Source organism: Myotis davidii, unplaced genomic scaffold (assembly GCF_000327345.1).
Source record: "Myotis davidii unplaced genomic scaffold, ASM32734v1 scaffold41, whole genome shotgun sequence".
NCBI classification, from domain to species: domain Eukaryota; kingdom Metazoa; phylum Chordata; class Mammalia; order Chiroptera; family Vespertilionidae; genus Myotis; species Myotis davidii.
The window spans coordinates 379,008-397,161 of NW_006292344.1; the positions used below are offsets into that span (position 1 = coordinate 379,008).

Consider the following 18,154-nt stretch of genomic DNA (forward strand, 5'->3'; position numbering starts at 1 on the left):
TATAAGCTGCAGGACAACAAGACTTTGTTTTCTTTATAGATGTGTCCTCAGTGCATGGAACAGTACCTGGCACATAGTTAATTGTTATCAAGAACTCAAAGAACAAGGCCCATTTTGAGAAAAATGAGAAGCCAGGTAATCTGTGGAGATTGTAGGCGACACACTTAGAAAGATGGGTGATTATTTTTATTTAATCAGAATATGGTTGACCTTGAATGCCATAATAATGAGTCTTAATTTTGTGAATAAAGGGAAGACATTGAAAACTTTTGAACAGGAAAGACATGTCATCAGAACTACATTTAATAGGTAGTCTTAATAATACCAAAACTACTGGGATCATCCAGAAATAGTATATATTTTTTAAAATATTTTTTATTGATTTTTTTTTACAGAGAGGAAGGGAGAGGGATAGAGAGTTAGAAACATTGATGAGTGAGAAAAATCAATCAGCTGCCTCCTGCACACCCCCTACTGATGATGTGCCCGCAACCAAGGTACATGCCCATGACCAGAATCGAACCTGGGACCCTTCAGTCCGCAGGCTGACGCTCTATCCACTGAGCTAAACCAGTTAGGGCCAGAAATAGTATATTTTTAAGTATGTCTGTACTAAGACTCAGATGTAAAAATTGCCTATTTGCTAAAAGAATTCATTACATTGGAAGAGCCAGAGATCTCAAACTGGTTGCCTAACAGTGATTGTGTGTGTTGATTTGGGAAGCACTGTATAGCAGCTATTTGATATTATTTATTTGACCACAAATGCTTGGCCTACCTATGACTCTATTGTTTACACCTTTCCCAATTCTTGTAAACCTGTAATTTGTGCTTGCAACTTCTAGACTGATTTTAGCCAAGATGCATAAGAAAATCTCTCACCAAGAATAATTTCTGCTGCCCTTCAAAGTCATTAAAGGAAAGTTCTCAAAGGCTGCCTATCTCTAGTAGATTCTAATGAATTCATTGTTTTGTTCATTTAGTTTAGTATGCCAGAGTATCTTGACATTTGACACTTCTGTTTTGAAACTAATGATTTATTTATTTAAAATAAGTGGGAGTTTTAAAGAAAAACAATTTGCCCTGGCAACAAAACACAAGGACAATTAATCGCTAACTTTGGGAATTGAAGTGTAAACAGAAGATGAGATCATGGCTTTGCTATTTATTTCTTTTCTCTGCAGATACTAGCCAAACTTCACCAGACTTATCACTGTAGAATGTGCCTATATGCATGCAGCTGAAATGTCACTTCCTTGAACATCACAGCTGGTTTGTTATTTTCATTATCTGAGTTTTAAAGATAGCTGAAGTTTTATGTAATTATAATTAAAAAAAAGTAAAACATTTCTTTGGGATAATACTTTTTAAAGTGCTTTATACAAAACCTTTCTTTCTTAGGTGAAACATGCCAACCCTTTGTTGGGACTCAGGGATTTTTATGAACATCAGCCATCTTGGGGATATTGCATTATGCAATGTTGCTTACCCTACATGGGTCATCCCCAGAATATAATGCCTTTGTAATTCTTATGTCTTCTTTATGTACTGTTTTATTTCCTGTATCTTTATGAGTTTATTAGCTGAAATGTTGTAAAATAGGAACAAATTAAACTGCTCTTCTTAGAACTTAATAAAAATAAGACTAAATAGGTTTAGAGTGAGGGCCTGGGAAAGGGCTTCTGCTATGAGTGAGTAACTGCATGAGCTGGAGTGCCCTGTCTTGGTAGCCACTGCTTTGGAGTAATGGAAGGTGTAGTTAGAGGTCCTGACCCCTATTCTTGGTCTACAATAAACTGTTATATGGTCACCTCCTTGTTAGTTCTCGGTTATCCACCTAATAAAACAGGGGTTTGAAATAGTTGAGTCCTATTTCTAATTTTGATATACTAGTATTCTACCAAATTATAATATCCATACATACAGATTCATTCATACATACTAGGAAATGGGAGCAGGAGTTTCAACACACACATTGCTGTCCTGCTAAAGAATCTAATGGACTTGTTTGTGGTCTGTAATAACATAATACAAAACCAATTATGAATAGTGATGTCTTGAGCAGTAACACTTCCAGACACAGCAGCCTCCTTCCTGTAATTTGGTACCCTAGGGTCTTTGGAGTCTGTAATGCCTGTAACATAGACACTTCTAAGTGAAACCAATCAGAGATAATTTGTAAGGAAGAGACCTAATAAAGTTCTGTGATAAATAACTTACCTCCTCATATATTCCAGGCTTAGGGACCTTTTTATGATGGCAGATAAAGTAATCACCTGCAGAGCCACACTATTTTAGAGAACAGGTAAGAATGCCCCAGCTGAGACCCATGGGAAAATCTGAGCCATATACACCTTTGGAAGCAGGAAAGAAAAGGCCTGGGACTCTGGGAATTTAGCTTGCAGCTCAGAATAGAATACTGGAATATCAGAGGTGGGAGGGAGGGACCTTTCACAGCTATTTCAATTGCCCTCCTTCTAGAGCAGCAGTACTTAATCTGTGGGCTGCGACCTCTTTGGGGGTTGAACAACCCTTTTACAGGGGTTGCCTAAATACATCCTGCATATCAGATATTTACATTATGATTCATAAGAGTAGCAAAATTACAGTTATGAAGTAGCAACGAAAATAATTTTATGGTTGGGGGGCGGGAGGTCACCAGAACATGAGGAACTGCATTAAAGGGTTGCAACATTAGGAAGGTTGAGAACCACTGTTCTAGAGGAAACAGATCTAGAGAGGGGAAGTGATTTGCTTAAGAGTAATGAGATAATCACAAGCATTTTCTGATATCAATTTTTGCTTTTAGAACTTTTCTGACCCTGGAGAAAGAAATCCAACATCCCTGAGCGCCCGTGACAAAAGACATAGACACTTTGACAAACAACTTTTCCGGTTCAAGGGCCTCTTGAAATCCTATCTTGGGTGCATGAACTATCTCCCAGAGAGGATGTGGCTCAGTGAAAGTTCCAGCTATAACCTAAACAGAGGGGGTCACTGGCCCTGGTTAAGATTTGCAGCTGCTGCTATGAATTGTAATATTCTATAAAAATCATTTATTTCTGAGTACAGGTTGAGCCCTGGCTCTTGTTTGGACTGTCCCATTTTAGGGCCATCACATTAACAAGATGGAGGGAAATGCCTTATTGCATGATGACGCAAAAGTCATGATAATAGCCAAAACCGGTTTGGCTCAGTGGATAGAGCATCGGCTTGCGGACTGGGGGGTCCCAGGTTCGATTCCGGTCAAGGGCATGTACCTGGGTTGCGGGCACATCCCCAGTGGGAGATGTGCAGGAGGCGGCTGATCGATGTTTCTCTCTCATCGATGTTTCTAACTCTCTCTCTCTCTCTCCCTTCCTCTCTGTAAAAAAATCAATAAAATATATTAAAAAAAATTCATGATAATAGAGAACCAAGAATTATCTGGTTGGGGATCACAGACTCTTCATTTTCCTATATCTTTTATGGGCAACCATGTCCTTTCAGGCTATTGTTATTTAAGACACCAGCACATGGATGCATGTCCCCAATTTGTTTTTTTTTTTTTTCAAATTAATTCAACAATCATTTATAACCCAAGTGCTGTCTGGACTGTAATGTGGAGAATGCCAAAAATTACTTATTTGTTGCATGAGCTTCATATGAAAGTCCCCTGCTTCTGGGAATGTGAATTTTAGTAGGAGAATAAGTACTCAAATGTATGTTTTAGGGCATTGTCAGGTTATAATTATTGGAGTAAGAGAGAAAGTAATCAGGGGTTAAAAAATGGAAAAAAATAGCATCCAGCTGAGGGGAATCAGAAAGCATTTAGGAAGAAGAAAATGTTCTTTGAGCTGGGGACTGAAAGGTGAGCAGCTAGAGAGTGAGGGGTAATAAGGAAGCATCCAGGCAGAGGGGAATTGAACTTCCTGTCTTTCACTGCAGTAACTATAGCCTGACAATGCCCTGACACATACACATTTGAGTACTTAACTTATTCTGCTACTAAATTTCACATTCCCAGAAGCAGGGGACTTGCATATGAAGCTCATGCAAAAAATAAATAAATTTTTGCATTCTCCACATTACAGTCCAGATAGAACTTGGAGTATTCAGAGTCTCAACCACCCTTCCTTTCTAACCAACACCTGACATAAGAAAGGGGTTCTATTGAGGAAAGAAATTTGAAAAGAGAGATTTAAGGAGGAGAAGCCAGAGTCTGTTTTCTATGAATCTTCTACCTTAGTAGAAACAGTATAAAAACTCCTAGGCAAAACTAGGGCAGGACAGCAGAAACTTTGGCCAAATTTCTGTGGAATGACAGATACAGCTGCTTTGCCCATAAAGTTATCAGAGTTTATAGACAGCTACCCATTGGTTCCTTGGAGCAGTAGATGGAGAAGGTAGCATGGGAGCAATTGTTCTCATTTTATAGATGAGAAACCTGAAACCCAGATGACCCAAATGGATCAGACAAGGTCATTATTTAGCAAGTGGTGGCTCTGGTCCACAATCACAGCATTCTGATTCCACAGCCAATGGCACTTATGCTCCTATGAGGCATGAGACCAACCAACAAGGGCTGTCTTACAGACTCAATGGCTCAAGACTTTGTTTGTCATTGCTCAAAAGCTACACCCTCTGAATTTTTCTCTGGGCCCTTAAAGAGCTTTACAGAGATAATTTAGGTAGACATTTAGAGTGTGCTGGATTGTCCTCTTGTCAATTAGTTGATCTTGGAACTACATTTCCCAGGGTCTCCTTCCCTGTATAGTTCCAGGGTAGTGGCCAAAAGAGGAACTTCTGTGTTTAGCACACAACAATTTTTTACTCTCTGAAGGTTATTTGTGATCAGATATAGAAGTGAACAGATATATATGTACCCAATAGGTTATAACTGGTCCTCACTCTCTTCAATCTGCACCCAGCTATTCTTTTGAACTACTGGTTCTGATGACCAGCAAGCCTACCACCAGATGCTTGTAGGTGGACTGACAGGGGTGGTAGCTGCTCAAAGCCAACAGTTCCTCATAGGCTCTCCCTCTGGGCTCCCCCTTCACAGTCCCATGTTGATTCCTTAGCTGGGCTTGTTTAATTCTTGGATTTCCACACAATCCAGGGTTTCAGGAGAACTGATTAGTGACCTTTCTGTGGTCCTCCAATTCTGTCTATGAGAAGCTGGGTCCATCACTTTCCTAGTTGTTCTTATAATTATATGAATTCCAATGCCCATAAATAGTCATTATCTCACAATACTCACAGAGGCTCTGCTTTTCTGACTGCACTCTGGCAGATACTATTATTGTCAGGATTACGATGCGGCAGTAACCAGAACTAGCCAAAACTAGAACATGTGGCTTTAATTTGGCTACCAGTGAGGAAACTACTTCAGGAGGCTTGACAAAAGGTGACATGAGTCACATAGTGGTAAAACAAGTGGAAAAATTTGCCTATGGCAATTAGAAGGTAGAAAAATATATAGTAATAAACTTGTGGATCTGGCTGAGATCTTACATAGAATGTTGCAAGTGTCAGTATGTGCTTCCAGCTGTATATGGCAAGGTACTTCAGGAAGAAGTAAGTCTTTGGTGTACAAGCAGAAATTAGAGGAAATGCAGAGGGTCCAGGGCTAGCTGGGTTGGAAAATAAGACTATTTCTCATCTCTAGTCTCTATACTAGCAAAATATTTTAAAAGCAAAAATGGTCTCAGGATAAAAATAATTACAAAGTTCTGGCTGTAAGACCCTTCATTTAAATGTAGAAGACTTAAGGCAGTGCCTAATGTTCCCTATTAGCTAGGTCAAAGGACACTGAGGAATCTTAAGAACATTGTTCCATAGTACCTTAGCATGCTTTTCAAAGGAGAGAGAGAGAGAGGGAGAGAGGGAGGGGGAGAGAGAGTGAGAGAAAGAGAGAGAGAGCTATTTTAAAAAGAACTGTGGGTGTTGTTTTGGTCTAGAGTGGAATATATTTAAATATATGAAACACCAACATCTTTTTAAAGAGAGATGTACCAACCAGCTTGGACTAGAAATGACCGAGACAATTCAAAATAAAAAGAGGACTCTAGACCACAAGTTTCAACACACAGGAAATAAGTGGAAAGGACTATTCAGCTACAAAATGTGCCATTTCTTATGGAAAAGGAAGAATGTCTCAGAGGGTGAAGCTGAGAAGCCAGAGGGCAGAGCCAAGAGCCACAGAGAGCAGTGGACTGGGGACCCACTCTCAGGGAGCAGCACCGGGCTCTTATCCAGAACTGGTCTGGAGTCGGCAGCATGTGCCTGGCTGGATTTCAGATTACTATGGAGCAGTGACTGATATGCCTTCCATTCCTCCCATTTTTCAGTGGGAATTCTTTGTGATTATTTTTTGCTTGTGTCACCAAGATAAGAAGGTATTTGGTTGGTCTAAGTGGATGGATGAGGAGAGACAAAAGAATTCCTTGGTGTGGAGTCCATGAAGACTTTGGGGGTTAGGGAGCGGAGATAGATAGAGAGCGATTGAATGGGAGAGCGATCGAATGTTTAAGAATGTTTGGTTAAGAACATATCTGCCTTGTTTTTTTGTTTCTCAAGAGAATGAGTTGATTGTGCCTTAATTTCAATTTTTTAAGTTTCCTGGTTTTTTGGATGTAACTCTTGATTGAGACTGAATCATGTGGGACCTCATCTTTATGAGTTCACCAGTTATTAGATGTTTGGGAAATTACTTCAACTCTGTGTTATAACTTGAATTGTATTCCCCAAAAAGGTATGTTCAAGCCCTAACCCTTGGTCTTGACTTGATCTTATGTAAAAATAGGTCTTTGCCCATATAATTAAAATGACATCATACTGGATTAGGTTGGACCCTAATCCAATAACTGGTGTCCTTATAAGAAGAAGGAAACTTGAACACAGAGACTCATAGAGAGGGAAATAGTATAAAGACAGAGGCAGAGACTGGAGAAACTCTGCCATACCCAGAGAATGTCAAGGAGTACCGAAGCTAGAAGGGGCAAGGATGATTCCTCCCTGAAGCCTTCTGAGGAAGCACAGCCCTGCCAACATCTTGATTTCAGACTTCTAGCCACCAGAACGATGAAAGAATAAACTTCTATTGTGACAAGCCACCTCATTTATGGTAGTTTGTTATGCCAGCCCTAGGAAACGAATACACTCTGATACAGGTTTTCTAATCTGTAAAATAGTGAAAATGAGAGTATTTATATCACAGGAATGTTATAAACATAACATGAGTTAATATAAGTAAAGCAATTAGAAAAGTGCCTGAAATACAGTCAGCACTCAATAAATCAGTGAGAAGAGCAGGAGCACTGAGATCCAGCTCACTGAAATGACACCTTTCAGGCTCCCAGTTAAGTGGGGCATGGGTGATTTCACTCGGTTGAAGAATTAAGAGACTGGAACTGCCCCGGGATATGTTTTTGTTCTCAGGTTCCACTTCATTCCTAATCTCCCTGAAGCCACAGCACAGACTTCCCTTCTTTTGAGATCTCTAAGTCCAGGCTGCTAGAGCAGAAAGGGAACCTAGAGATCCCTCACAGCTCAGCATTACCCTGGTCTTATGAGAGAGGACCAGAATGAGGGATCTCTAAAAACTTCCATCCTCAAGAGAGCAGTATTAAGTCTAGAATTTTGTCACTGTCCTGTGTTTCAAAGAATTTTGCCAGATATGTGAATTTAAGCCAACAATTCAGTGACAGCACTGGGACCAGGACTCCTGACTCACAGGTGAGTGCTCTGTACTTTTGACTTCCGAGGTCACCCCTACTGCAAGCCTGTCACATCAGGTTCTGCACCAAGAGTTACCAGCCTAATTTTGCTACTTTATCCAGTTGTTCAAATTATAGTTAAAGATGATGAAAAGGAGCAAATTAAAGGAGCAGACAGAAAAAAAAAGATGTGTGTGCATGTGTGTGCGTGTATGTGTGTGTGTGTGTGTACTGTATTTCAGAAGCTCTTTTTATTTTTTTTATATATATTTTATTGATTTTTTACAGAGAGGAAGTGAGAGATATAGAAAGTTAGAAACATCAATGAGAGAGAAAAATCGATCAGCTGCCTCCTGCACATCTCCTACTGGGGATGTGCCCGCAACCCAGGTATATGCCCCTGACCGGAATCGAACCCGGGACCCTTCAGTCCACAAGCCGACGCTCTATCCACTGAGCCAAACCGGTTTCGGCGTAGCAGCTCTTTTTCTTAATAGCTTCCTTTTAAAAAATATATCCTTATTGATTTCAGAAAGAAAATGAGAGAGAGTGAGAGATAGAAACATCAATGATGAGAGAGAATCACAGATACACTGCCTCCTGCAGGCCTCACGGTGGGAATTGAGCCCATATCCATGCGTGTGCCCTTGCTGGGAATTGAACCATGACCTCCTGATTCATAGCTCGACCACTGAGCCACACCGGCTGGGCTGTATTTCAGAAGCTCTTGAAAGCCATATAAGTCAAAATAGCATAGCTGGTGGGTCTAACATTCAAGACGGCCTCATTTGAGAAGGGCTGGAGGTTGGTGCTCCAGTGCTGGCCCAAGTCATGTGGGCATAATAATAATAATAATAATATCAACAACAGTAAGGGCAGTAGTAATAGTTCTTTTGCTCTATGTGAAACTTTCCAGTTGGCAGGATACTTTCACCTTGTTTATTTCATTTGCTTGTGATGGCAGCCTTGTGATGGATGCACTTCTGGTAGACACTGTCATTCTGGGTCCAGAGAGGTGATGTGAGTCCCCAGGGCCACATATGCTGGGAGCAGCAGACCTGAGACAAACTCCAGATGCCCTGTCTTCCGGCCCTGGTTCAGTCATTGGAATCAGAGAACCACAGAATATCAGAGATCAAAAGGCATTAAAGACTATCGAGTCTATCTCTTTCCTTTCTTAGATGGGGAAACTGAGGCTCAGGGAAGTGAAGCAACTGGTTCAAAGCCACATGGCCTGCTAATGGCAGAGCCAGGATCAGGGCCCAAGTACACAGAGAATCCCAGCACAGTGTTCTTATTCACTTGTTAGTCAGAGTGAAAACCTTCTAACAGAGCTGGGGGAGCCCCTAACAAGGTATTGTGTCAATGCACCGCGTGCTGGCACAGTTAACGCTGTGGGGGCCTGAGACACAGCTCCCTTACACTCATAGGTCCTTGGAGTCCAAGCTGCCTCCTGCAGTAAGGACTGCCCATTCTCAGGGAGGGCTCTGGACAGAAAAGGGGATGGTCTCCAAGCAGCATGAGCCCGGGAGAAGAAAAGAGCTGGCTGGGGAGGAGTGGCTGGGAGCCTGGGAAGCAGGCATCCTGCAGGTGGGAAACTGGCAGTGCCCACCAGCTCAGTGGGAGTGGATTGGAAGTTGGGGGGATGGGTGGAGGGAGAGTCTGGGAATCCAGGCTGGGAAGGCGGGGCAGGAAGGATTTACACTCTTGCTGGCTCAGATGCCCCACCTGACCCCTTCAGTGACATCAGGCCCATTCACATGCAAATCCCCGGGGACTAGGAGGTTGAGCCCAGGGTTGAGGACAGGAAAATTGCTGGAGGACTGAATGCTAAAGACAAAGCCTCGCTGTGTTCTTCCTCAGCTGGGCTGCCTGGCTCAAGGTGTGTCACAGTCTGGACTGGAGTGAAAGTACTGATTAAGTAAGTGCTGAGTGGACAGGGGGGCCTGCCAGGGTCCAGCGTCACCCAGCAGTTCCAGGAATGTGTGAGCTGGTTTTGTCCTCTGCCTCTGCCCAGGCCTCTGCCCCACCCTGGCCCAAATGCATGGCCTCAGATTTTCCCATGCAGAGAGCTGGAATAGGAACCAAACAGCCTGGATTCTGGTCACTGCTCTACCACTCACTCATGTGCCATGTTAACCTTTCTGGGCAATGGTGTGCGGGAGCCAGCTTGCACCAGCTTATAGGAGCCAACTGCCAACTTTTCAAGGTTTTTTTGTGACCCTGTTCTTAAATACAGCCATCATGAAAAATCAAGTTTCATAAACTTACATATAACTTATATATATACCAAAAACAAATTATATGAAAACTCATCACCTACGAACTATTTTAGCATTTTACTATTATCTATGCTCTTGAGGTATTATGTCTAGTACGTGAGTGGTGAGTGGTGGGCTATTGCGCATCTCTTCTCCCCTCTCAACCCAGATCCAGCTGTGAGTCATTTACAAGCACACCACTATGTTCAGGCTGAGTTTTCACAAACATACAAGGTGGACATTAGTTCTGTCCTCTAAGAGTCAAGTGGTCAAATGAAAAAACTGGTGTGAAAGCAGCTTGTCAAGTCTGCCACTGCCTGTCAGCATTTAGCAGGGACCCTATTTCCCAGCCCCCTGAGGAGCAGGCTCTCCTTCCCTGTCTCCAGCACCTCTCTCTTCACTTCCCACCCCTGTCCCTCTGCTCCAGCCACACTGCCATCCCTGCCATTCTTCAAACACACCCAGCCTTTGCACTGGCTGTTCTCTCCTATGGGAATGCTTTTCCCAGAAAGCCACATGGCTAACTTTCTCAGCTTCTTCAAGTCTTTTCTCAGATGTCACCCCTTCAATGAGGACTAACCTGCCTACCATATTTCAATCATAACCCCAACCCTGGCTCACAGGGCCCCTTTTTACCCTGCTCTATTTCATTGCCTATCACCTTATGACACACTATATAATGTACTTATGGCTTATGTTCAATGTTTATTGTCTGTTTCCCCCATTCAATGTCAGTACCCTGTGGGTGGGGATTTTTGTCTGTTTTAATTACTGCCATATCCCAAGCTCTGGTAAATAGTAGGCATTCAAGAAATATATTTGTCAAATAAATGGACATGTCCTGTTCCCTAATTTTTCCTTTATGAATGAGCACACCAAAGTAAACTTAACTTCGCTTTTTACTAAGGTGTATCTGAGAGCTGCCTGTGTACACACCAGCACACAGATTTGCACACCAGGTGTGTCCATACCTCGGGGCACACTCCCCTCAAACTCCCCCACACTTGAGCACATTCTCTGCCCCAGCACTGTGACCTTCCTTCTGCTTCCCATCACCCATAGCCTGTGCTGTTTGCACTTCCTGCATAAAATTCGTGTTTTTTTTCACACTTTTCTGAAGCTCATTTTCACCTCTTGATTCTTCTGAATCAGCTAGAATTAGTGTTTGGGAGCTGGTACCTCTTTAGTGAAAAAAATCGCACCAGAGAATGCAATTAAAATTCACGAGAGACATTTATCCATTTCTCATTCTTTTTTCTTTCAGGATCCAAGTCCTCCTGTCCACTCCTACAGAATTAGCAGAGCTACTGCAGTAGCTGGGGTCAGCCACAGCCTGAAGGTTGAGTAAACACAGAGCTCTGCACAGAAATTAGGGGCAGGGGTCAGAGCAGGGCCATAGAGGGACTCATCTCTCAGTTATGCAGCAGGATGCAGACTGACCAATGAGGCCTGGGGAAGTGGGCGGTGGAGTGGGAGGTACAGACCATCAGGACTGAAAGGGCTTGCAGAGGCCAGCGAGTCCAATTTTCTCACTGAACAGATGGGGAAACTGAGGACCAAAGCAGAGAGGTGACTTGCCCAATGTCTCAGCAGAAGTCAGTGACTGATTTCTAGACCAGAGTCCTTTCCTTTATGCTCACCGTCAGGAGACATATGCCTTTTTCTGTTCTGCCTCAGCACTGTGCTCATTGCTGGGAAAAAATACAGACATGGGCCCTGAACTTATGAGGCTGATAGTCTAGTGCTGTGGTCAGCAAACTGTGGCTCATGAGCCACATGCGGCTCTTTGGTCCCTTGAGTGTGGCTCTTCCTAAACCTTAGGAGTACCCTAATTAAGTTAATAGCAATGTGTCTACCTATATAGTTTAAGTTTAAAAAATTTGGCTCTCAAAAGAAATTTCAATTGTTGTACTGTTGATATTTGGCTCTGTTGACCAATGAGTTTTCCGACCACTGGTCTAGTGGAATGACCTTGAGTTCACCGCTAGAACTTGTGTATCACAAACAGATAAATTGAGCATTTCCCAGCTTTCATAGCCCAGACTCCATTTCCAGTTATTTTTTGTAAAATATTTTTCTCTCAAAATCAGGATAAAAGAGTTCTTTAACAAAATCTAGACAGCACAGGATCCTTAAGGTCCTTTAGTTTTACTAAATTTTACTGAGTTACTCTGAAAGGCAGTGTTGCCTTAGAAAAAAATGCATAGCCAGGAAGCATATCAAGGTCCCTACCAGGATAAAGTCTGTTCTGAGAGGGACTGAGTGAAGATAAAAATCATGACTTGGAAGTAAAAAGACCAGGAATTGAGACTTGGCCTTCTATGGAGTCTTGGACAAATCCATTTAAGTTTTTTGTGTGCTCAGTTTTCTTTCCTTTAAATTAGGTATTATAATCCCTGCTCTTCCTATTCCATGAGAATAAAGTGAGGCAATAGTTTAGAATCTGCCATAAGTTTGTGTAGCTACAGGTAAACACTCATGAGAATTAGCCTCCTGCACTTGAACAGGTCTTTCAAAGTACCTTTCTATAGATTGCCTGACAAGAGCAAGGTCATGGATAGCCAACTCGTGGTAGAGATGAGAAAACTGGTATTTATTGAGCATCCACTGATACCAGCAGGCATTTTGTTACGCAGACCATTGCCATCATTACCACTGTAATAATATTTATTGAGCTAATCACAGATGTCTAGGACATACACCATTAAAGCATTGATCTCATTTGGCATTCCCAAGAAGCCCATGAGATAGACATTATTATTATTATCCACAGTTTACAATAAGAGGTGGAGGCAGGGCCTGACCCCAGTTCTGACTGGTTCTAAAGCCTGATTTTAAAAAAAATATGTTGTTTTATTATTAGATCAGTTAGAAACTTTACTTCTTTTTTTAAAAAAAATATGTTTTATTGATTTTTTACAGAGAGGAAGGGAGAGGGATAGAGAGTTAGAAACATCGATGAGAGAGAAACATCGACCAGCTGCCTCCTGCACACCCCCCACTGGGGATGTGCCTGCAACCAAGGTACATGCCCTCGACTGGAATCGAACCTGGGACCTTTCAGTCTGCAGGCCGACGCTCTATCCACTGAGCCAAACCGGTTACGGCTAAAGCCTGATTTTTGAACCCTTGAGCATGACTGCCTTTTGCAGTGTTGATTCCACTTACAGCCATTATCTCATTTAAACCCTCCCACAACCTTTGAGAAAAGTACTGTATCATTATAAACTTCTTTTTCCTTTACTGATTACAAAACCAATGCTTAGAGAGATTGAGAAGCTTAGGGTAATGCACTATTGAACTCCTATTTACCGTACAAGACTTATCTCAAGCATTAACTATTTCCAAAGCCTTTCCTGAACACCCAGAAATGACCACTTCCCAACCTTTATACTGCCTTATACCACATGCGTTAATTGCATAGCTTTACTTTATTAATTATGTACTTGTCTCATAAGAATTCCTTGAGGACAGGTACTCATCTTTGTGGACCCTGCCTTTAGTGCAGTGTCCAGTTTATGGGAAGTTTTCAATAAAATTCTTGGACTTCATTCCATAGATGGTGGGGAGACATTGAAAGATTTTGAGATGGCACAATCAAAGCAATGTTTTTCCTTTGGACACATATAGAGGGTGGACTGGATGAGGAGAGACTGACAGCTGGTAGACATTTAGGAGGCTATTGCATTAGGCTGGGTGAGAAGAATAAGAATTGGAACTAAGTGGCTAACAGTGGAAAGAATGGAAGAAAAGCTGAATACATCAAGGATATAGAGTTAACAGAGGAACAGTGGTGTTATATCACATGAGCATTTAACAGATGCCAATTGAGCTATTTGCACTCAATGAATATAAGAGAGAAGAGAATAAAAACTGCATGCAGGTTTTTATTGTCTACATTTCCAATGAACAGATGTCATGGAGTGAAAATGAAAATAGGATGTGTGCATATGCTGTCCCCTTGGTGGTTCTGGTTTCTAAGTACCTCCTTCAGTAACAACAGCTCCAAAGCTCCTTTCTAAGCACAAGTTGACCACTTCATCTGATGCTCAACCAAAAGAACTGTAATTTGTTGCATTTATGAGAAAAAAGTCCCTTCTGGATATATAATAAGACAGTGCTATAATATATTTAAGAGGTTGAGTAAGTTTGACTATGGACAATGTTTGCCTTACATTGTACTTATATTACATTACACTTAAAAAAAAACCCTGAGCATCTGTATATGGAACTCCACTGCCATTTAATTTTTTTAAAAGAAGAAAGAGACTGAAAATCTTGAGATATAAATTTTGGTCCCAGTGTGACCTTGGCCAATAAATTGCCCTTCCCTAGGCTTTTATCATAATGATGATAGAATTGAACTATGATTTTTGAAGTCTTAGCTACATATATGTGAGGGTTACATTGGCCTTAGAGACCAACTTGTTCAAGTCCCTATATATCAGTGACTCGGTATAGAAGTAGTCACTTGCCCATGGTTTACCTAGCTAGAAGAGAAAGACTACAAAAATCCAGGCCTACCGACTCCCTGGCCAGCATCTGTGCTCTGACCTCACCTGCAACATTAACCAGCTGTGATTTGTATGCCTCATCTGTGCACTGCAGGAATCCACACATTGCAGACACATTCCAAGGAAGCAGATGCTGTTGTGCAGATGTGTATGCATTTTGAAGACCAAGGACTATGGGAAATCAGGTTGGAGAGAGAAATTTCCTAAAATGGGAGCATCTGGACTGCAGCCTTGGGGGTCCTGCTCTTCTGTAAGCTACTGATATGCAGAGTCAGCAGTGTGGTCATATCACCCTGATGGGTCAGGCTGGGAAGGGTGGTCTGTGGGTTTGGGCTGCGCTGAAAAGGATTCTTGTGAACTGGAGGGTTCTTTAAACCCACTTAAAAGTCTACCAAGGCAATTTAGTCACAGAGTGATAAAGCCTCAAAACAGGGCATATTATATGAGCATTTAACATCTCTGGATAGAAATCATCAAATGGAAATCAGTGATATTTAAAAAGGACAGCAGTGGCATGATATATTTACAAGTTTTCTTTAAATGACATGTCACTAAGGCATCCCCAGCAGACTGTAGGCTCTTAATGGAGTGCTTATGGCCATGGAACCTTGAGAAGTGGCCATCATAACATATCATTACTGGTTTCTGGCATTATTCTAACCAGAAAATTAAGGGCTTATCTAGAAAATTCTGGCAAGGAGAATTAGGATTAGAATTCTGGAATTTAAGGGACTTTAATGAACATCTCATCTCACCTCTTTATGGACCAGATGAAAAAAACAGAATTTTGGAGAGGATGTTGAATTATCCAGGGGTGGTGTGGCATGCTCATACTCATGCAGATGGAAAGCGAAGAGCCTCCCTCTCATTAAGTAGCCAGGAAAGACACATATTCTGGGGTCGAAGGTGGTAGGGCAATTAGAAGAAGTGAATGGGTTTCAACTATATGTAGAAGGCTTTTGGGTTTGGGAGTTCAGAGGCCAGAGTACTAGTCTTGTTCCTGAATTATGAGCTCCAGTCACCTCTTCTATCCGACAGGAACGTAAGTAACAGTCAAGTTATAATTCCTGATAGGTGTGAACTTCAAGGTGACCAAGGAGGATGAGTGAGCAGAGTGAGCTTCAGAGCCACCTTCACTCTGAGCAGCCCCACTTCTGTTTTCTCTATTGGCTGACTAGAAGATTTCTTAGAAGAAAACGTTCATTGGGACATAATACTTGAAACACAACAAATTTTGTGTGGGACTAGATGAGTATGCAGAGGGCCTCAGCAGCCTGATATTCTGTGAGTTCTTGACTCCAGGAGAGGAACTGTGCAAGGCATGTGTGGTCAAGGGCACAGGACCTGTCTCCATATGAGCACCAGTTGTCAGCTGACCAGGGCACAGTGTCCTGCAAAGGAAGGCCTGCTCAGGCCTCATGGCTGCTGGAGCCTCTGCAGGGAGGCTAATGCTGGTGCTGGTTGGCATTCTAGAAGAAGGGAGTAAGCTGGACAAGCTCAAGTAAAGAAATGCGTCTTGCCCTCTCTGCCCAAGGTGTTAATTCCTTCCTCCAAAGATTTTGGCAAAATGTGTCTGGGGCAGAGCTACTAGAACAGCAGGGCACTTCAGGTAGGCAGCTCAGGTTCTGCATTGTCTCAAGCAGACTGATCTTTGGTTATAAGTCTGATTTTGGAGCAAAGTGAGTATTATAAGATTTTCTTGTCCACTCCCAATCATTTGGAAATTAATGGCAGATACGGGACTAGAACAGGCATTTTCTGAAACCAAGGCAAGAACTTAAAACTATGCTCTCCTTCCAAAAGGTTTAGTTCCATCTCCTTGGGCTTTCAGAAAGCTGTTTCACCTGCCTGGATGGAAACCATTAATCAATTTCCAACATATTCTTCAGCCAGAAAGGTCAAGCTTTGGGTAGAAATGTATTCCAGTGTCCTTAATTCAGTGTCAGAAAGGTCTTCAGATTCTACTGTTGCCCTTGAACAGTAAGCACCTTGTCATTTTTTTCCCACTACAAAACGCAGCTGATGTCAGCTCCTTAATCTCCTTTGCCAGGAGACTGAATTTATTTGGGGCAAAGGAATAAGTTAAATCCTCTATTGTGTGTTTTTCATCTTCATAAAGGAGTCCTAACAAGGTCAAACCTGGCATCTGTCTGAATAAGAGGAAAACTTGTGACAAATGATTGTTCAATGCATATGAACTGAGAGAGAGTCAATTCTAAGGGTAGAGAGGGGGCGGGGATAATGAAAATAAGCCATTGTTGCAGCTAAAGAAAAAAAATCTGTAAATTTATGGTCGTGAGGCTTCAGCTACCGATAAAATCAAGTGTTCTCACTGAGAAAATTTCTAGATGGTTGACATGTTTGAAAGTAGAGGAAAGAAGCAGTTGGGAAGCTCACATCTAGCCTTGTCTGAATCTATGGAGTGTACTGTCTTATTTAGCCAATGTTTGGTCACTTTCCTTCTGGTGAAGTCCACATATTCAAGACTAACTTGGTTTTATGACCAGTATTAGTTGGGGAATTGGGCTGGGGGATTCTGCTAACCTAATGCCCCTACCCATAATCTATCTTCTCTTAGGGTTTGGTTCTGGCAGAGGCTAGATTATATCCTATAGGATATAATTGTCCAGCTTGTCAGAAATTTCAATTTGGGATGATGCATGATTAGGGTCTTGGTGAACAACCCCTGCCTGAGAGGTTGGCTCCACTTGTCAGCCTCTCATTGTCATTACTTTTTCCCATCTTGTGCAGTGGCTATTTTCTGGGCTCATCTTCCTTTGAAAGGGGCCAGATCTTTTGTATCCCTAAATTCTCATAGTCCCTAGCACAAAACATTCAAAGAGGGGCAGCATTCCCTAGAGCAATGGTTTTTAAATGAGGAGATTTTGCCTCTCTGGGGGTATTGGCAAGATCTGGAGACATTTTTGGTGCTCACAACTCAAGAGGGAAGTGCTATTGGCATCTACTGAGTAGAAGCCAGGGATGTTGTTAAAAATTGTATAATTCTCAAAACAGCTTTCCTCAACAACGAATGATCTGGCTCAAAATGTCAATAGTGTGGAAATTTAGAAACTTTGCCATGGAGTACCAATTTGGAAGCTTTTTAAGTCACAAAACCCTTGTTGCAAGTAATATTTTTTGATGCAAATCCAACATAAATGATAAGCAACATCCAGCAATTAAAATGAGTTTAAGCAGGGTAGGAGTTCACAGCCCTACTTACCAGGCTTCCTCTGCCTCTAGTGGCTTTGTAACCCCCTGCAGTATCCTGGGGCTCAGTGGGTCACAGCTTGTATAGTCAAAAAAGCATGGGAATGACAGTCGCAAGACATGGGTTTAGATCCTTGTTTTGCCACTTTCTAGCTATACAACTTTGGGTGAGTTGCTTTACCTTCTTGGATTTTTTCTTGGCCTTTTAAATGGGATAGTAGTACCTGCCTCATAGGATTGTTTTAAAGATTGAATAAGATTATAAGTGTAGGAGGGAACCGAAGATGGCGGCATAGATTAACGCCGGAGATTGCTGCCTTAAACAACCAATTCAAATTAAGCCTGAAAAAGGGAACGGACAACATTCAGAACCACAGGAGGGCTGGCTGAGTGGAAATTCTACAACTAGGAGTAAAGAGAATATCATATCCAGACTCAGAGGAGGCGCAGTGCTGAAGTGAAATTCTCA

General features: G+C 42.0%; 1 protein-coding gene across 3 annotated transcripts in view; it reads right to left on the reverse strand.

Annotated features, from left to right (window-relative positions):
* Positions 1–18,154, reverse strand: part of MASP1 (mannan-binding lectin serine peptidase 1 (C4/C2 activating component of Ra-reactive factor)) — a 62,651-nt gene that overhangs the window by 34,973 nt on the left and 9,524 nt on the right. The window lies entirely within an intron of this gene.